Source organism: Saccopteryx leptura, chromosome 7 (assembly GCF_036850995.1).
Source record: "Saccopteryx leptura isolate mSacLep1 chromosome 7, mSacLep1_pri_phased_curated, whole genome shotgun sequence".
NCBI lineage: Eukaryota > Metazoa > Chordata > Mammalia > Chiroptera > Emballonuridae > Saccopteryx > Saccopteryx leptura.
This window is the reverse complement of record NC_089509.1, coordinates 102,282,063-102,303,884: the sequence shown is the minus strand read 5'-3', so window position 1 is coordinate 102,303,884 and position 21,822 is coordinate 102,282,063.

Below are 21,822 nucleotides of genomic sequence, written 5' to 3'. Positions count from 1 at the left end.
TACTCTCAGAATTTTTTTTACTTTCAGCCATAGGATGAAACTCAAACACCACGGAGAAGGCCTTCTCAGTCATAACTTGGACCAGACGTGACGTGTGACTTCTGCTCACACTGCCATTGACCACAAGTCAGGTACATGTTCCCAACCTGGTTGCAAGTAAATCTGGGAAATATTTTCTTGCTACATGCCTCAGATTAAATCATGATGTGGTGAATACATGTTATGACATGGTTTTTGCTACATCATTTATGTGAGGAAGAAAATAGAGTACCTGTGTATGCACGTGAACATACAGTTATCCAAATACAAAGAAAAAGGTCTGGAAGGATATGCACTCAAGTTATGTCTAAGGAATGCAGTCGGACTGACAAGGTAAGATAAGATAGGACTCAAGGGGACTTTTAGGATTTAATCCTTTTTCTTTTGCATTTTATTTATAAATTACCTGTATTATTAAACAAAAACCTCCTCTCTCAATACACATAATAACAGACTCCAAAATTCACTATAACCTCCCACAGTCTCTGCTTTTTAGGAGGATTTTGCTCTAGTCTGCTGGAAGCTGATGTTGGTGACTCAGATTATTTAATGATTCCCTGTTGGGAGAGTTCACTTTTCTCACACTTAACAAAGGGGCCCAGAGGTGCCAAGAAGGCTGTTTGGATCAGTATCAACTCTTTCTTCTTCCAGCCCAGAGACCTAAAGCTCAGAGGGAGAGCCACTTAAGCTATGGTTGCATCCAGACACTCCAACAATGACCTGGAGACTCTCTCTCTCTTTCTCTCTCTCTCTCTGCTCTCTTCTGCACTGGTTACATCCTCTGGGAGGTTTTTCTTCACAGCAGCAAAATGGACTAACATCTTGGCTTAGGTAACAGCAGCCATGCATCCTCAGTGGCAAGTGTTTTTGGCAAAAGTTTCCCCAGATGCTCTTGTCCTGAGTCTCTTTGGCCAGTCTTGGGCCAGGCGCCATCACCATGACTTTGATTGGCTGGGTCTAAGTCATGGAGGTAGTAGGGAGGACAGGGAGTCAGGCCTAGGACACAAATGAAGGACTGAGCATGTAGGGAGGAGTGGCTCCCCACATTTCACTAACAAATTGAAGAGAGGACTATTTATCTCAGTGTGACAGGCCAGAGATGACAATTCCGACCAGGAAGGTCTTTCAGAACTTGTGGCATAATCACCAGAGGGCAGCCATGGCTCATGGGGGACCAGCCTGCTGCTGCACCTTCTAAGGTGGGACCTAGATAAGGTGAGGTCCCTCAGTGTACATAGTAAAGTAGGCTAGGGGTGGCTGGAAGGCCCGGGGAGTTGAGCTGGGATGGTGATATCTGTGCGGAATTTAGCTTAGGCTGCTGGGATGAAAACACCGCCGTGGCCTGAATCATTTTTGCACTTGCAGCTCAGGAAGGTGCAGGAGGGCCCAGCAGGAGCCAGGATCTGCAAACTGAGTTGCTATCCAGTGAACCATGCTCTCGCGACATTTTGACGAGAGAGAGCATGGTGCTGTGGTCATGCTGGCCTGTGGGTCACTATGAGACTTTGGATTTGCCAATCCCTGCTGTCTGCTTTACCATGGCATATGTTGAACCACGCTGGCTGATAATGCACCCCAGCAGGTCTCCAAGATACCTATAGAGGCTGTCCTCCTTCTGAGCCCTCCCAGTAGCATGCCGCCTGTCCCCTTTGCTAATTGTTTCACAGTGCAGGGACCCTGGAATGTCACCCAAGACCCAGATTTACTCTGTGGACACATGGAGATGTTCTCATAGAAATTTGAGACCACCTCGACCCCCAGGCCTCATGTAGATGAGATGGCAGAAATGGCCGACTCTTCATTTCCATGGAGGAACTCAGTGAATCTCACCTCCTCCCAGTGAGAAGGCAGGAGGATCTACCAGACACTGGGATTCGGCATGAGGACCCGTGGATGGCCACTAGACAGGAGTCAGAGAGGGGGAGCATTACATTTGTGAACGTCACATGGTTATTGGGTCATTTGTGATTTGTGGCAGACTGAGGGGGACCAGGACCCGGAACTTGGTTCTGTCTTGGTCATTGTTTCCCTCCATCATCTCCCCTCCTTGGTGGCTTTCTCGGAGGGAAGGAAGAAGGCAAACCCCAGCTCAGGACAGGAGGGCAAGAAGGGTGTGGGGCTGGGCGCTGTGCCCAGTTTTCAAGTTTTAAGATGTTTATCACTTTATTTGTGTTAATCAATCGTAGAATTAGAATGCCTGAGCCACAGGGCACCTCAGGGTTCTCCTGTTGTTACTTCCCTTTGTACTTTTTTCCTGGAGAGCTGCCAAGTGGAGTTATAGAGAAGTGGTGTCCCAGGTCACACGTCATGCCCCAGCCACAGAGGTAAAGGAGATGGGAGGGAGGTAGTGGTCAAGCGGACATTTCATTCTATGAAACTCCAGAAGACACATCTCAGGCTCCTTGGAGGCAATTCTGGTTCAGTCCATGGGGGGATGTTTCTCATCCAGAGCTGTCCCCACATGAAGCAGGCTCCCTCGTGAGCTAGTGAGCGCTCTGTCAATGAAAGCGGTCAAGCAAAGGCCTGAAGACCAGAAGACAGGGAAACGGGAGTTTCCTGAGCCAGACGAAACTCTAAGGACTCGTTGGAATTCCATGAGTTTGTGACTCAGTGGAATGAAATCTCTCAGACTCAAGATCTATTGGGCTCCATTGCCATCCTTTCTCTGGTCCTGGTCTGGCTCGGACAGCCTGGCTGGTGTCCAGGAGGTGCGGGCACTGGGCCAGTCCAGGCAGTGCCTTGCAGAGTGTGTGAGCCCCCTGGGACTTCCTCTCAGGTCTTCGTCCACAGCTGCTTGAATTCATCTCCAGGATGGTGAGCATTCCTGTGCTTTTTTGAACTGAGCGCTTTGTGCCCCTTCCCCTACCACCCACTCTCCCGAATCCGCAGAGCTATTTATTTCATTTTCATCCTCAGAGCAGACACAGGAGGAGAAAGAGGCTTTGATGTTGTCTTGAGCGCCCTGCAGGGAGCGCGCCTGTGGGTGGTAAAGCTGGCGAAAGGAATTTTTCATCTATTTTCTGTCCTCTGCCCCATCAGAGTGAATATTGGGTGGGGAGGAGAGTGAGCAGGGGTGCAGGCACGTGGGCGGGCTCGTGTCTGCATGGCCCGTCCCCAACCCTGACCGGAGACAAGACGGACAAGGACATGAGACCTGAGCAGGCAACAGAGTGGAGGAAGCTGAGCCCCTTGCACCTGTACCCGGGCCATGTCCTCCTCACACTCTCGAGGGGCGGGTGCCATTCAACGCTGGACTATTGGGGCTAGAAGTGACCTTGGAGAGCCGTGAGCCTCATGCCCTTGTTAGTTAGAGGAAGGAGCTGAGGCCTGGGGCAACCTCGGGAGTTGGTATCAGAGTCTGACCAAGGTGGCAAGGTACCCTGCTCTTACCTGGGCTGTGTGAATAAGATCCCAAAATGTCTGAGGCCACTGGCCCGGAAGCTGACTTCTCACTTTTCCCGGGCACCTGTTCCATCACCTCTCCCACACTCACCGTCCGGAAATTCTTTATTGCTGCCCAAATGCCATGGGCTGAAGGTATTCCCTGTTTCTAACCACTCAGATGGGCTGCACCATCCGGGGGCCAATGGAGAGTGGGAGAGAAACCTCATCCCTGGCCTGTGTCCACTTGTCCTTCCCCAAGGACACTCACGTTTGTTCCCACGGACAGAGTGCTTTCCCACCCACTGTGTCATTGGGTCTTTGTTTTGGTGCGGAGAACACAGAGCTCAAATTCCTAAAGTGAAGATAGCAACTGAGCAAAGGAACTGAGGTTCACAGAGGTTAAGGGACCAAGCCAAAGTCTGGAAGTCAGTGAGTAGCAGGGTCGGGTCCTGGTCACTTAGCACCCATCTGGTGGCATTTGATCTATAGACTCTTTTCTCACTTCCTTATGTAGTTTCTCTACTTCTCCCGCTCTACACATTCAGTTTCCATCTATGCCCCAGCTGCTCCTTTTCCTGAGTCCAACATCCTTGATTAATATCGACACCCCAGGCCACCTCAGCCACAGTGTAGACACAAACACACACACACACCACTCACATGCCACGCTCACACAAACATTCATATGCATACCCCCACCATACACACACATACACCATACATACCATACACACACACTCCCTACGCTACACACATACCACACACACCATACACACACACAGCGCATACCACTCACATATCACACTCACACACACAAGCCACGAGGACTGAACACATGAGATGTAAACATCATGAGGAAGAGGAAAACAAAGAGAAAACCCACAGGCAGAGAAAGAGAAATGGAGAACAGAGGGAGCTGGGGGAGGGGTGGAAGGAAGGACAGATGATATTGAGGGGAGAGAAAGGAAGGAACAGAGCTTTGGAGTCAGAAGGCCAGGATTCTGACTCCAGCTGCACCGTTTATTGAACCGAGATCCACTTGAGAAACTCAACCTCTCTGAGCCTTAGTTTCCTATCTGTAAAATGGGCATTGTTTATTTCATTGCTATCCATTAAGTGTCACCTTCTAGGTGCCTGGGATACATCAATGAACAGAATAATTTTTAAAAATCCTGCTATCTTGTATGTGGATAGAGACGGAAAAGCAAACAAACCTAATAAGCAAAGGATTTAGCGTGTGTGTAGATACATACTATAGGGCGGTGGTCCCCAACCCCCGGGCCGCGGACCGGTACCGGTCTGTGGGCCATTTGGTACCGGTCTGCAGAGAAAAAATAAATAACTTACATTATTTCCATTTTATTCGTATTTAAGTCTAAATGATGTTTTATTTTTAAAAAATGACCAGATTCCCTCTGTTATATCTGTCTAAGACTCACTCTTGACACTTGTCTCGTAAGTTCGACAATTATATTTAAAAATACCACAGTTTTTACGCCGGTCGCATAATTTTATTTTGTGCATTTATCCGTCCCACCCTAAAGGCCGGTTCGTGAAAATATTTTCTGACATTAAACTGGTCCGTGGCCCAAAAAAGGTTGGGGACCACTGCTATGGGGTGTTAATCTGGGTCTTCTGAGAAGCAAACATCACGTCAGGTCACCACGCAAGGAGTTCCTCAGAGGAAATGCCTATGTGAGGGAAGGGAGGCAGGCAGCCAGGGAAGGCTGGGAGGAGCCATCGGACCACCATGCAAGTCTGACCCTTAGTAAGGGTGGGGTGGAGGCATCCTGGTTTGGCAAGGCCATCCGGGAGTCCTGAAGCCAAAGCTGGACATCAGGAGCCCTTGGTGTCCTCAGCCACTGGCTGGGAACAGCCTGCGGAAGGTGTGGTCTCAGCTGTAACGCAGTGATGGGTTTCAAATCAGAGCAGCTGAGGCCCTCGGCCAACAGTGCTGCCTGGAGATGGATGGAGGGACACGTTCTCACGGCTGATGCAGCGAGGGAAGGATGTTTAACACGGGGGGGGGGGGGGGCAGGGTCGGCAAGGTGCGGAGTGCCCGAGTGTGGACAGATGCGAGTTTGCATCGGGTGGTCAGGGCAGGCCTCGCGGAGAAGTGAGAGTTGAGCAAGGATTTGGAGGATGTGAGGGAGAATCATTTAGATGTCATGGCCATCACTGTGTTGACATCATCATGCCGGTGGTCCTGCTCGGGAAAGCACTTTGTAAATGGTATAGACTCAGTGGCCAGAGAAGAAATAAACAACTGTCATTTGTCCTGGCATCTTGGACTGACATGGCCCCAGAGAAGAGATGCTGGCCCCCATCCCAGACCATGCTGGAACCCTCTGTCGGGGAGGAGAAGCCTGGAGCACCCCACTCCCATTTTATTTAAGACAGGAAGGCATTCTGTTTCTGGACATGCCACTCCCCAGCGTCCAGAACTCCCCAGAGGGCCAACACAAAGAGCCCCCAAGACCCCCAGAGGACGGAGGCTTATTTTCAGCCTAACAATGGGAAATAAAACAAAATCCTCTTTTCTCAGACAATTAGATAAATATGTTATTATCCCTGACAACTGGAGTTAACAATAGCTCCTGATAAGAGATCATTTTTTGTCTCTGTGGCTTTCTGGCAGACAGTATGTCATTAGTCAAGTTTAAGGGCAAGAAAGAAGGGCTGGAGGTCACCCATATTTATTCTGTGCCAGGCTCTGTGCCGGATACAATAATTTATTTGATTTTGATGAATTTCTGAGTATTGAGCCCACTTTATAAAAATAGAAAACCGAGGCCCACAGGAATCCACAGTTGGTAAATGATGGGGTGGAGATTCAAAGCCAGGTTGTGTTTCCAAAGGCCACACTCTTTCCTCTTGCTCCTTACTATACTGCTTTACCCTAATACCTATCATATTTTACCATCTCTCATTATACCTCTAATATTGAGTTGGATTTTAATTACTTTTCTTGGGGTCTGCCTCCTCATTCCCCCATTTCTTGTCTATCTACTGCATGCCCCTAAAAGCAACAAGTAGGCCATATTGTTTTCTGCTTGGCTCACAGCATGTATTAGGGGTTTTGCTATAGGAGGCTCTCAAGCTGGGTAATGGATGAACACCCCACACTCAACCAGCTGTCTGTACTTTCCAGATGAGTGAAGGATGGCCATATGCTTTTCTATTCTTTGGAGTTGGACTCTGTATCAGAATTACCTAAGGGAACTTGCTAGAATAAAGATTGCCAGATCTTACCATTAGAAATTCTGATTTTGTGGGTTCAAAGTAGGCCCAAGAATCTACATCTTAATAAACACTGCTACTCTGCAAGAACATAAGGGTGGACAACCACTGAGTTGGGCAGTGGTCCATTTGGTGACATTCCTCAGGGAAATAGTTCCTGTTCTTCTTCTTATCCTCTGGAAAAGGGCCAAGCTGCAGGTGGCTCTACTGGTTTCTAGAAAATGCCCAGGTGACCCTTCCCTAGCTCTAGTTATAGAACAAGGACCTGCATAAAAGTAGAAGAGAATTTGGAGGCATGGAGGGAGGGGCTCGTGCACTTCCTTCACGTGGCCAAGCTTCCTTGGCCTGCTTAGAACTGCACCCGTAAACCCTCAGAGAAGGGTGGGTGAACTTGCCCAGAACTTGGTCCTGTCCCCGAGATGTACTGTATTAGCTGGTGGAAACCTCAGAGACTTTTTCACCCCATTCCCTTCATTGGCATATGCACAACTGGTTGCTAGGGAGTAGAAGTGATAATTTGGGGTTATGTGACTCATAGTTCCAGATCCAGATGTGAAGCCCAGGTCCCCTGATTCCCAAGTCAGCCCTCCTCCCGACTTCTCCTAGAGCCCATACATGCATGCTGCCCTCATGCCCACTGTCCACCTGGCCATCGTAGACCACAGGGAACTCTCTCTGAAAACACGCGGGGGTGCATGCTAGGCCTGCTCAGTGGGGAACTCTGGGAGTTCACACCCCCAGACCCCAAATTCTCAATGAGCAGCAGGAGAAATGCCCACTAGTACTTCATGAGTCAGTGCAGGTCCCACCCCCTCTCTGCATACCCCATCCTCACTTACTGCTGTTTTCCTTCCTTCTCTCCTCGTTTTAGATTAGAACTCACCTCGGATTCATTGTTTTAAGAAGCTTGGTGGTAGATGATGTGATTTTAGATGGCAGCAGGCAAGTTTTTTAATAGTTAACCTATATTTCTTGCTATACAAAATAGGCTCTAAGAACTCTAGATGTATTAACTCATTACATTCTCACAATTCTGTCTCCCTTTGTGATGAGGAAACCAGGGCGCAGGGAGATTGACACTTTCCTGAGGCCACCGAGTTGATGCGTGGTGGAGCCCGGACTTCAATCCAAGCTGTCTGAGCCCAGAGTCCACACATATCTACTTGTCAATGCCCCAGTCCAATTTTTACTTCAATATGTATCAGAAATCAGCAAAGACGATGTAAATGCCAGCTGGGAGTTATGAACGTCAATGCCAACTTGCTGTTGGCTCTTGGTTGGATAAGACAAAGACATTTTTTTTTAAAATGGAGAGGAGCTTGAAAAAAATTTAAAGCAAGTGCTGCACTTCCCAGATGAGGAGACGGAGGCCCCAAGAGCTGAGATCACTCCCCCACGAGCTGCTGCGAGTTAGTGGCCGAGCTGGAGCCGGAATCAGGTTCTCCGGGGGCCGCTTCCACGTGTGTCCAGAGCTTTCCCCCTGAATGTTCACATCCATGGATCTGACGGAAGTAAGGTCTTTCATAATTTAAACTGTTTAAACTCTACACGAATAACTTAAGCTTGGAGTCAGTCATACAGCATAGTTGGTTTTTAAGAGAAAAATGTAGAATCAGTTTCCCAAAGTCTGTGGTAAATAACAGCTTGGAATCCGAGGGGATTCCATTGGAGCCACCATGAGGATGTCTCCGTCCCGACACAGCTGACGTCTCAGGCATTGAGGTAAGTGATCTTTAAGCGTTACCAGCCATTTCTTCTCCTGCCCGTCGCCTCTCCCTCGTAAGGCTTTCCCCCCCAAAGGCCCTGCTCCAGTCTGTCCCCGTCCTTCCCTCCTCCGCCAGCTCAGTCACACGCTCGCTAAAGCAGAGGCCGCCAGCCCACCACGTCCAGCTCCTCTCGTCCCTCAGTTGTGTCCTTCCCCCAGGCCCTTCCATCCCAGGTTCACATCAGGACCCTGATATTAGCCTTATTCTATGTCCTGAATGGCACAGAGCTGGGATCAAAAATATTTTAGTTACTTTATGTTCTTTTTTTTTTTTTTTTTTTTTTTTTTTTTGGTGTTTTATGCTTTGAAATTGCTTTCTGGGCTGTGCTCTCCCTTCCCTTTGTTGTGCCTCAATTTCCTCATCTGTAAAATGATGCTTGGATTGGCTGGTTACAAATGGTTACAAATAGCCCATTCATGACCCAATAGTGCTCACACTGAAATGTTTGTCCACTCCCCTCGCCTCTCGTTTTATTTCCTCTCCCCCCCAGACTCAGCTGTCGTGAGCACGCAGAGCGATTTCCCATTCCCCAGGAAGTCCTCAAATAACGCTGGTTTTCCAATGGGGGGGTCGTTGGACCTGCACGTTACTCTTTTTCTAAATAATGACAGGAGAGAAAAAAGAAGTGAGCAAGAGAAAAAAAAAAACCCAAAAAACCCAAAAAACAAGAGGAGAAGCAAATCAAAACAGGAAAATCTACTCCTGCAGGAGAAGGTGGGGACAAAGGTCAGCACCCGGCCATTCTGAGAAACCTACAGCCCCCTGCTTTGTGTTTTTATTTATTAGAATTTTACAGCAAATAAATTGACCAAGAGAGGCTGGATGGCGCTGACAAGTGGGGCTCTGGCGGGAAGTCACTCCTGCCCAACAAAAGCTCCGTCTAAAAATACCCGGTCGGGACCTCGCCGTTTCCATAAACAGATGGCCACCGTGGGCCTGGCGGAGGGGCAGAGGCAGTGGGAGGAAATTGTATCTGACAGTGATAACAATCTGGCATCTCTGAGGGCTTCACATCCTGGATGAGTCCAGCCGGCTGCCCAGAGCCCCCACGTGTGCAAATGAGGCGGCTGTAAATAGAATTCTCCTGGCTCCCACCGTGGCCATAACCTCATGGGGGACCCATAAAACATCTCTCCTGCCCCTCAGCGCCTCCATGGCATCCGCAAAGAGGAGGCCGATGAGGTGTGGAAGCAGCTGCTGGGGGGGTGGAGGAGATGAGGCGGGGTTCCCAGGGGACTCCATGGCCACCCTCAGTCCCAGCTGTGGCCCCAAGCAGATGACACGTGCTGTGTGCCTATTCCATGTGACTTTCAGGAAGTCTTGCTTAACTTTCTTTGGATCTAACTTTCCGGATCTGTAAAAGGGAGTGTGGGGGTCACGATTCCAGAAGCAGTGTTCAGTTCTAAGAGATATACTTTAAGAGGGATAATAACCAAGTAATAGAGTCAAGTTTGGAGGGGACTGGACACGTGAATGTTCGGTGGGGATTCATCAATATTGGAAGGATTCTCCCATTAAATAATGATGTGGTACATAGTTCCAAAGGGCAGAAAGAGAATCAGGAGGTGAAAGTCTAAATGTACACCATAACCATGATATTTTCATTATCAGAGTTGCCTTAGATTGAGTGGGGTCACTAGGAGCATGGAATCCCTCATCATAGAAGCATAGCAACAGAGCTTGGGAGACTGTCTCCAAGTAAGCATTGGATGAGAGAATGGACCAGGTGACCCTGGTCTCTAAGTCCCTTCTGAACTCTGATTACGGGAACTTGCTTTCATCCTTCATACAATTTGCCTTCAGGATGGTTGAGGGAATGTCAAGAAACTTAGCATGATTAAGAGAAGAAACAAAGTCCATGGAAAGACAAGTACAATACAATTTCACTTATATGTGGAATCTAATGAACAAAATAAACAAACAAAACAGTAACAGACTCATAGTTACAGAGAACAGACTGATGGTTGCCAGAGGGGAGAGGATTTGAGAGACTGGATGAAAAAGGTGAAAGGGTTAAGAAGTACAGATTGGTAGTTACAGAATAGTTGTGGGGATGGAAGTTACAGCATAGGGAATACAGCCGATAATATTGTAATAACTGTATGTGGTGCCAGGTGGGCACTGGAGATATCAGGAGGAACACTTTGTAAAGTATATGATTGTCTGACCATTATGCTATACACCTGAAACTAATACAAAATCTAATACATATTGAACGTAAAAGGCAACTAAAAAAAATAAGAAAGGAAACATTGGTGAGATGACATTGAATACTGGTTTTAGGAGTAAAGGTAGGACCCACATGACTTGCAGAAGTGGTCATTTGGATACAGATAAGGGTGATGAAGGTGGTGGTTCACTGTTGGGTTTTCAAAGAGGTCAACTGCCTCTTTCCTGCGTCCCTTCAAGCAAAAGATAACAGAGATGGGATAGTAGAAAAAGGTACGAGCTTTGATATAAGATTTCTTGGGCTCGAACCCCATCCCATTCACTCAGTAGCTACATATCCCTAGACAAGTTGCCTAACCTCTCTAAGCCCTCATTTTTTTTTAATACTTTATTTTTAATTTTATTTATTCATTTTTAGAGAGGAGAGAAAGAGAGACAGAGAGAGAGAAGGGGGAGGAGCTAGAAGCATCAACTCCCATATGTGCCTTGACCAGGCAAGCCCAGGGTTTCGAACCAGCGACCTCAGCATTTCCAGGTCGACGCTTTATCCACTGCGCCACCACAGGTCAGGCTTTTTAATAGTTTTTTGTTTGTTTGTTTGTTTGTTTTTTACAGAGACAGAGAGAGTCAGAGAGAGGGATAGACAGACAGGAATGGAGAGAGATGAGAAGCATCAATTATCAGTTTTTTGTTGCGACACCTTAGTTGTTCATTGATTGCTTTCTCATATGTGCCCTGACCATGGGGCTACAGCAGACCGAGTAACCCCTTGCTCAAGCCAGTGACCTTGGGTCCAAGCTGGTGAGCCTTGCTCAAACCAGATGAGCCTGCGCTCAAGCTGGCGACCTCAGGGTCTCGAACCTGGGTCCTCCGCATCCCAGTCCGACGCTCTATCCACTGCGCTACTGCCTGGTCAATCTAAGCCCTCATTTTTAAAATATAAACTAGGAATAATGAATGTTTCTACTTCATAAAATTATTGTGAAGATCAATGAGATAATACATATGACGTTGTGAGGGACAATCTCTGTTTGCCCTCCAGATCACTCTCTCCCCTTGTCCACTCTGCTTTCTTTCCTGGAGGCTATCGACCACATCACTGAGTTCTCGTGTCCTCTGGTTTCCAATTGGCCTGGCTACTGGGGACTCCTTGCCGAAGATCAGAAGGTGGAAGACACATGAGCTGGGGTCTTGACTTCCCCGATTTCCTCTCTGAGGGACCACTGCGGGTTAACTTTGTCCCTAGGCTGAAGATTATAGCTCCTGTTAGATGATCCTCTCCACACATTCCTCCAGGGTGTTATAACTGCTAACTTGTCTTGATTCTTCAGTCGTAGGAGTAATATTGACCTCATTGTTACTCACCTTGGGGTACTTCACTATTCTTTTTATTATAATTAATTTATAATTTTTAAAATTTTATTGGGATGACATGGTTCTCCAAACCACACAGGTTTCAAGTGTACAACTCAATATAATACCATGTACACACCACCTTGTACACTCACTTTGCCTTGCTCCCCCTACCTCCACCCCCGCTTCCCTCTGGCTCTTGCCACTCTGATGTCTGTATCTATATATTATATAAATAAGTGTTTTTGGCTAATCCTTTCACCTTCTTTCATCCAGCCCCCTCACCCTCCTCCCCTCTGACAGCTGTCCTTCGGTTCCGTGTGTCCATGCCTCTGTTTCTATTTTGTTCGTCATTTTATTGTGTTCATTAGATTCCACATATAAGAGAGATCGTTTGGTATTTGTCTTTTTCTGACTGGTTGGGGTTACTTCACTGTTCTTTATTTCTCTACACCCTGCCTATCACAGCTTTGCCAATAGCCTTTTTATTAAACCCGTCTCAAATGATTCCAATTTGAATGTGTCGTTTGTTTGCCATTGGGACCTGGACTGATACATTGTGACTCCCCATAATAAACATTCAACTTATTCATTCCACAAATATGAAGCAAGTGCCCAATGTATTCCAAAGAGTGTTCTGCCTACTGGAGGTTTGATGGAAAACAAAACAAGAATTCCTGTCCTCTCATTGTGTGTTCAACTCTAGTGGCGACTTTATTGACCTTTATAAAGCACTTCCTATGTGCGGCAGGTACTGTTCAAGGTGCTTTATGTGTATTATTTCACAATCTTTTCTACAACTTCATGAGCCAGAGACTATTCTTACCATGTGAGAGATAGGAGAACCAAGGTTCAGAGAGTTGAGCTTTAGTTATTTCCCATGCTAGCGAATGTCAGAGCCACGCTTCAAAGAATAAATGTCAAAATAACTTAAAGAGTAAATGTTGGTAATTAGATAATAGCAATGATAGCTAACATTTATCTAATATCAACTCTTTTGTTGTCTCTGCTTGGCTTTTTATCTGGCTTAACTTGCCTAATTCTTGTAGCAATCTTATCAGGTCGATGCCATTAAAAGTCCCATTTGCAGATGGAGACACTGCTGCTTCCCTGATTACTTAAATTTCGCAATTCCTCTATCCTCATTTCCCCCTTTCTTTAAAAAATGTTCTGCATATCCTTTATCCCATGAATATACTATGTGGTTTTTTTTATATATAGTTGCTTTTATTTATTGCCTGTCTCCTCCTCCTGAGTGAAGGTTCTGGGAGGATTTTGTTTGCCTCACTCATCTGCGCCTTCTCAGCCTAAACCAGTGCCTGCAAGAAAACTCCGGAGGGAATGGTGTCTACCTAAGTGAGCAGAGCACCAGTGGCACCTGCCACAGATGTCATCTTCAAAAGGGGTGACCCAAGAGACCTTAGTGAACGGTCTGTTTACACTGCTGCGGACGGTGATGGAAACCAGCGAGTGATATTGGAACAGTGCGGGGGCAGGGTAAGAAGCAGCTAGTCCATAATGTGCCGGGGGATCAGCGAGATGGTAGCTTTAAGAGAAGGCCTCCCCAGGGCAGCTCTATCCTCAGGCAGTGAAATGTAGCCCTTGGCCAGGAAGGGAGGACTGAGGATAAATATCTAGACCTCTTGTTCCTGCTCTCTCCCTGTCAACTGCCAAGAATTGAACCCAAGGAAGCCAGAAGGAATGGAGGCTTAGTTGATTCGTTCATTCCTGAGATTCATTCTCTGGGGCACAGAGCAAAACATGGGTGGAGATTGGATCTAGGGGAGCAAGAAAGGAAAACCCAACAGTGGTCCCTTTTCCTCTTTTTCGTTTGGTGTCACCAATTCTGTCTTTACTTCCATCGCCACAAGGAGGATACAGCTGCATCTCATTCTGTGATCTTCCTGTTTCTAGCACAGTGTCTCGCCCATATTAGAGAACTACATATGGGTTGATGAAGAGTAATGGGAGCTGAGGGCTTTTGGTAACAAGAGGGTGAGTTCTGGGATGGGCCGTGGTCTTCAGTGCCCAAGTGAAGGAGTGTGGTTTTGAAGGGGTCCCCAGGAACACCTATCTTGTCTGGGCTCAGTGAGGTCACCCGAAGAATCACAAATATCATGTGATGATTCCCGGTGTGGGGGGGACTTCTTGCATCTGCATCAGCATCAAGAGGACTGCTTGCTCTTTGGCCCGTGATTGGGGAGGCAATGGGACCACATAGGGCTCTCTGTAATGAGAGCCAGGACTTCCCTCCCCCACGCCATTATGCCGCTGCGCGTTCCAGTTGTGGCTCCACTTTTCCTGTGTTTAATTTCAGCCCACTTATTCCAGCTATTATTATTATCATGTTGACTATTATTTATGGAGTGCTGACAGAGGGCTTGGCAACACGGCAGATAAAGAGATGCGATATATGCCTTCCAGCTGTTGTGACTATAGCCGCCTCCTCCCTTTGTTCTGGAAGATTCTGAAAGACTTCTCTTTCCCCTGGTAGATCCCGGATGGGAGTTAAGGCAATATAGGAAGAGCATGTTGCACTTGTAAGAAAGTCAGTTTGGGAGCTGTAAAAATTCAGATTCTGGGCCTCCCCTCCCGAGTTACTGAATCAGAGTCCGAATCAGAGTCTGAATATGCCCCAGACTCTATAGTTTAGCATATTACCCATGAGGTTCTTAGGGCCAAGGAGAAATTCTGCTCTAGGAAACCTATTGAGTGGAAAGGCAAATCACAGACAGAAGCAAGAAAGGTTTTCTGAAGAAATACCGCATCTTTGTTTTAAAACACTGATAACAGAATAAAATATGAGTTAGAAAGCTGTGCTTGGCGTTGTTCGGTTTTAGATCCCAAACCATTTAAAACAGGGGTCCCCAAACTACGGCCCGCGGGCCGCATGCAGCCCCCTGAGGCCATTTATCCGGCTCCCGCCGCACTTCCAGAAGGGGCACCTCTTTCATTGGTGGTCAGTGAAAGGAGCACATTGACTATCTCATTAGCCAAAAGCAGGCCCATAGTGCCCATTGAAATACTGGTCAGTTTGTTGATTTAAATTGTTCTTTATTTAAAATATTGTATTTGTTCCCGTTTTTTTTTTTTTTTTTTTTTTACTTTAAAATAAGATATGTGCAGTGTGCATAGGGATTTGTTCATAGTTTTTTTATAGTCCGGCCCTCCAATGGTCTGAGGGACAGTGAACTGGCCCCCTGTGTAAAAAGTTTGGGGACCCCTGGTTTAAAAAAAAGGAGGGTGTATGTGAGAGGGCTCTTAGTAATAAAATCTTGTAAGTAATTTTTGTAAAGCTGATAATAATAATAACCATAGTTTACTGAGTGCTATTTGCCTGACATTCTTCTAAATGCCTTCCCTGCATAGAGCTCATTTGGTGCTCACGACACTCCTGGAAGTCTCTGCTGACAGCACCCCACTTTGCAGATGAAAAAACTGAGTCACTGAAAGGTTAAGCAAATTGCTCAAAATAAGAAAGATGGCAAGTAAACCAGGATTCAACGCCAGGCATTCTGCCCTTCTGAACTTATGCTATGCTTACTTGTCATGTGATGAAATGAGGCTACATCTGATAAACCGTTTTGTACTGTTACACTCACTATTCATTGAAGGAATTCTGAGTTGCCTCCAGTTTGCTAGGCACTCTTATAGTTATTAGGAATATATAGAATCTCATAATCTGGAGTCAGAGGACCTGTAACTTAACTGTATTTATTTTCTATGTTTACATGCAGATTCTGGGATATGATACAAGATGAGTAACTTGCTTAGGTGAGTAGGGGAGGTGTCATCACAGAAGTGACACTGTAGCAGCTTCTTGTGCGCAGAGAAAAGGGAGAAGTAAATTCCAGGGAAAGGAAATTGCGCATGTCAAAGCTGGACAGGGCAAAGACTGGGTATTGCACGTGACCTGTGGCTCTCTGGGGGCTCGCAACCCAGGGACTGTGGTGTTCAGGGATTGCGTGTAACACAGGAACTGCGGTGTACAGAGGGGGGTGAGAAGTGAACTGGATAAGGTGCACTTGGGGACAAATTGTGCCAACCCTGAGAGCCAGTGAGGGCACTTGAGCTTATTCTGTTTGTACTGGGGAACTACGGGAGGGACAGCATAGTCCTACAGTGATTGGTCAGTGGGAAAGGGTTGAGATTAGAGGAAGAATGGGCCCAGGAAACCAGCTGTTGGCGGTGGGAAAACCAAGGGGAGAGTAACGAGTGCCTGAACCCCTGACAGTGGAACTGAGGATGGAGAAGAAATGAAATTTGGAAACATGGTACTTAGATAAAAGGGCCAATCAGTCTTGGAGACCAATTTGATAGTAGAGACTGATGGAGAGAGAAACACAGGCTGAGTCTTGGGGTTTAGGCTTGGAAGACAGAAAAGATGGCAGTGCCAACATTAAGGTAGAGAATAGAAGCATGAAGGTAGTTTTAGGGGAAAAAAAAAGGAGTTGGTTGGATTTTGCCATGATGTCTTCAAAGGGTCAAGAAATTTGAGCAGGGAACACAAGAGGAAGACCAGAGACGGTGATGAAGAAACGAAATTCACTTTTTATTACAAAAAGTGTGCTGCTGTCTGATGAATTCTACTTAAAATTTTTGTAAACCCCCCCTCCCCCAACCCCATCCCTAACTGCGGAAGTTTATTTACTTGTTTTTAAGAACACATTTGTATTTTGCTACCAGATAGAGGACATATATACCAGGTAAAAACATCACTCAAGTCAGATTGAACTCAACTCTTATTTTTGCTGGTGGTTTAAACTTTTAACACTGCTCCTCAAGGTTAATTAGTTATCCTGGTTTAAAATTTCATCCATTCCAGTTTAATCTCTTTGAAGCAGAACCCATTTTTCCATTTTGGGGGCCTTTTCTTGTCCTTTTCTTTGCTGGTGGCACTGGCACAGAGACAAGTTCTATAGCAGGTTGTTGTACTGGAGAGTGTGGGTAACTAGGAAGCGTAGTCAGCGTCCCTGCGGTGGAAGGACAGATTTTGAAATGTCCATTTGTGTGTGTGTTTTAATCTGTGTATCTCCCCCCTCCAGTTTAGAAAGGAGGTAACTTGTGAGACGTAGAGTTCCTATCTTGGTTCACAGGCTCTGGAGACAGACCGCCTGGGCTGAAATCCCAGTTTTGGCACTGCCCAGCTGTGTGATGTCAGACATGTTACTTAGCCTCTGGGCGCCTCACTTTCCCAGCCTGTATAATGAGATAACGGAAGGACTTACCTCACTGTGTTTCTGCGAGAATTCAATGAGTTAAAAACACTTAGAACAGTGCTCAGCCCATGAACAGGCTCTGTAAGAGTTGCCTTTGATCAATTCCTTTCCTTGCCGGATGGAGGTAGAAGCTACATTGACATCAAAGGCTCTCTGTGTCTTTGTGAATGCCGAAAGCCACCAGGAGCTTTTCTCAGTGTCCTAGAGCCAGAGGGGAAAAAAAGAAGGAGGAGAATATCTTAGAAATGGCAAGGCAGAGTGTAGACATTCCCAGGGGGTGGTTGGCGTGTCCTGGCGGTGACCTGGAGGGGAGGCTGGTCTGGGCAGGGATGGTGATGAGGGGCCTAAGGGGACTGGACTCGGGGCACAGCATATACTGGACCTGAAGGGACAGGTTGGCACGAGGGACATCCAAACAGGTACCAGGTGGATCTGTCACCATGATCAAAGGGGCCTCTCCAATGTCGGCATCATTCTGGGGAAAATCCTCTTGTGAGAATGGAAGCTGGATAAAGACCTTGCAATAGGTACAAATGGATTTAAAGAGAATGAGTCCGGAAAGCCGCTTGTGGATGTGACCAGGGGGCTGTCTGAACGTCACCGTTGGCTTCAGGAGGGGAAGGGAAATGCCATGGTGGGATTCAGCCGGTTCACACCGGGTCGGCAGAACTGATACCTAATTTTTTGTTGAGTTTGGCGAACTGGTTGTTGAACTGGCACTTATAATCAGGGTTCTTTCTAAGGTGGGCACATGGGCAGCTTCCCAATGTGGAAATCACAGATTTACACTCTTGACACTCCTTTAACATTCATCTGCGCAGCAGTGTACTCTAAGCGCCCACAGTCATGTTCATTCCGTGCACAGGTGAAAAAAATCGCAGATGAGGACGCCAGTCAAGAGGCAGCATGGAAATACCTTAAATAACAGTTGTTTTTTTCTTTGGTCAGGTATTATTTAATACTTTTCATTAATATTTTAAAACTTTCTTATAATTTTGTTCTGTGTACCTGTTTTATTATTTCTTATTTAAGTATTAAATCCATAAAATAATAAACTACCTTTCGGCATATCATTTTTTTTATATACTTAAAACGGTCACTAGGGCAGAGAGCGGGTTGTTAAGTTATTTGAATCCCACCCCTGGCCCCTTTCCCTTCCTTCTCTCGCTCCCCTAGCAGAACTAGCAGCAGCGAGTCCTGGCCTCTGAGTGTAACCGGGCCCTCCCGGAGCGAGCGAGCTGCATCAGGCAGAAAGATTTAGCCCCGTTCCTCCCCACTTCCATCCGACCCCTCCCCGAGACCGACTGCCCTTCTGCGTTTCACTTCCTGTCCTCATCTTAAATGCTCCCCTGTGCAGCTGTTCCACAGCTGGTGGCCCTCCAGTCACCTCCCGCCCCCCCATCACTTCCCTGTGGAAGGGGGCTTGGGGAGAGTGGAAAGGTGCTACATCAATGTAAGACATTTCCTCCCTTGTCCCCTCAGCTGTGCAGCTCAGCTGTGTGTCCTCTGGCACCTACAAAACCAAACACCTGCCTTCCAGATGTTTGTACCTACAGGCCGGCGGAGCTGACTGCAGCCAGCGCCTTACGTCGGAGACAGGTATTTCATTGAGGGCAACATTTGATGGAATTCTTGGCCTGGAAAAGACTTGGAGGGGTCATCTCTTCCATTTTTCTGCCTTAGGAAGGATTAAGCTAAATAACTGAGTCCTTTATGCTCTAAAGACATTTAGTGGAAGAGTTTACAGCTTCCTCTGGGCTCATTGTCAGGGGTATTTCTTTATGACTGACTATATTTCTTTGTAATTTTCAGGGAGATAGGCTAATAATACCAGGCAGAACTCATACATACTAATCATTCTTCCTTTTCCCCCAAGGTAATTACTAGGAAGGGAGGAAGTCTGGTGGCGTGGAATAAACCCTATCTCGGGGGGGTCTCACGTGCCTGTTTTCAAATCCAGGCTTAGCCACATACTAGCTAGGGCCAGCCTTAACTGCCAAGTTTCAATTTTGTCTTCTTTAAAATTTGGATAGTAACACCTGTCCGGACTAGTTTTGAGGATTAAATGGGTAATGTATGTACATCCTCAGCACTGTCAGTGGCTCAGAATAAGCCCCCAACAAATCATAGCTATTGTTGTTGTTACTAGTATGGATAGTCTGTTAATTCAGGCAAAAAAAAAAAAAAAAATGATGACTAGGATTAATTACCATCAGCCCATCTATACTGCATGCTTTTTGATCTAAATGTTATTTATGTAAAGCAAAGTAACCTGCCAATACCACTCCTTCAGGCCAACGTTCCTTCAGTTCTGCTGTGGTCCGCCTGCACCGGAATTACCTGGGGGTGCTTGTTAAAACCAAAGAATCCTGTGCCCCAGCACACCATTGATTCGAAATCTGTGAGCGGGGCCAGGGAATTAGCATTTTGTTAAGCACTGCAAATAATTCTTATGACCTTCAAGTTGGAGAGCTGCGTCTAAGCTTTCTTAGTAAGAGCAGAAGGCTGATAGGTTAATGAAGACACATCACCTGGTGTGCGGTGTGGTGCAGAGCAGGAGTTTTGCTGTAAACCCCTTTGTGCTTCCCAAGAGCCAGCAGTGAGCTGGCACTGCCTTTCTGGCACCGTACACAGCATGCTAGCATGAGAATGTTTGGATTTCAAAGGTCACATCGTCCAATCGCTCATCACGTAGAAGAATCTCTTTTACAGAAACTTAGAGAGTGGGCTGCAGGTTCTTCCGTGGGGTAGAGAGGGTAGAATACAAGAGCAGGCCCCAGGAACATGGAAACAGGAAGAAAGTGGTTGGCCAAGGATTGCAGCAGCAGCTGCCAGTTTTTATGGGAGGCTGGCTGTGTGTGGAGCCCTGCCCTGGCGGTGGTGGGAAGACACAGAGGGAGGACTGGAGAGGCACGCAGTGTGCCCACCATGCTCAGCATCCAGAAACTCGGAAATCCAGTCAATCTCTCCAGTGTTCCTGAGCGACCAGATGTTAGATGCCCACATTTGGAGGATTTCAGGGTGTCTTTAGAGCAGGGGTCCCCAAACTTTTTACACAGGGGGCCAGTTCACTGTTCCTCAGACCGCTGGGGGGCTGGCCTATAAAAAAACTATGAACAAATCCCTATGCACACTGCACATTTCTTATTCTAAAGTAAAAAAACCAAAACGGGAACAAATTCAATATTTAAAATAAAGAACAAGGACACTTAAATCAACAAACTGACCAGTATTTCAATGGGAAATATGGGCCTGCTTCTGGCTAATGAGATGGTCAATGTGCTCCTCTCACTGACCACCAATGAAAGAGGTGCCCCTTCCAGAAGTGTGGCGGGGGCCCGGATAAATGGCCTTAGGGGGCTGCATGCAGCCCGCGGGCCGTAGTTTGGGGACGCCTGCTTTAGAGGATGGAGTGGAGAGCAAGAAAAACAAAAAGGAAATAGGAAGAGAAAGGGACCTCAAGCAGATACAGGCCAATGCTGACCATTAGATTAAAGAATGCATTTAGGGAGTCTTCCTGGGTGACAAATCTTGGAAGTAATCAAACATCCCTTCCAGGGGCTGCATAGCGTATGGGAAGAATAAAGGCACAAGAGTCAAACCAGGTCTGACCACTCAGTAGCTCTGGGAACTTGAGAAGGGTCTTAATCTTACTGAGCCTCAGATTTCTCAACAGCAAATGGTGCAAATAATACTACCTTCTGGTTGTGATGAGGACAAATTAATGTGTGAAAATATCCAGCACAGCGTATGCACATAGAAACACTCTGATTTTCTTACATTTTCCTTCTGGAAGAGGAAACGTAACTCGTACCAACCCACTCAGAAGCAGTGGCACCATTTGTATCCACTTAAGGTTGGTTTTGGTGTTCCCAGGGCAGGGGTTCTTGAATCTCAAAGATTGGAGCCAGGTGCATGATTGCCACACTTTATTCCGAGGATAAAATCTCACACAGGCCAGAAGTGAGCGCGTTGTTCTTTCAGTCCTTGAAGTTCTTCATAGAGCTTACCTAGAAGTCATCAGATAATTCTGAGGCATGCCATGCAGAGACAGAAGCAAACTACCCATCCCCCTGAGGGACAAATCCAACTCAGGCAACTATTTTGACTGTTTTGTATAATTATTCTTATTTTTAATTAGAAAAGCATAGAAAAAAATTAAAATTGCATGTAACTCTTTCACTTAAAACCATTACAATAAACAGCTCTGGTTTTAAGTAAATGGAGTAAGCACACTCTTCTAGCCTGTCTTTCCCATTGTTGTCTGAGTGCCTGATATTAACTTTTGATTACCAGCAAATCTATTCAAAGACATCTGTCAGAACTACTGAGACCTTATATTTTCTCCACTGTGACAGAATCCTTGAAACCACAAATCTGAATGTTGCCCCACTTAAAACCTTGCAATGCCTAAAACTCTCTCTAACCTTTACCCCTGCCATTGACTTCAGAGTGAAGTCTAGATTTCTAACGTCGCCTCTATGCAGTATTCCTGCTTCTCTCCTTCACCTTCTCTTAGGGCACTGAACACTGCCTATGCCACAGTGCACCTCAGCCCCTTGGGACTTGTTTCAGGTCTTGGTAGACCCTGCTGTCCCATTGCTATTCATTGTTTAAATGCCTGTCTTCCCTACGGGGACAGGGTTTCTTCT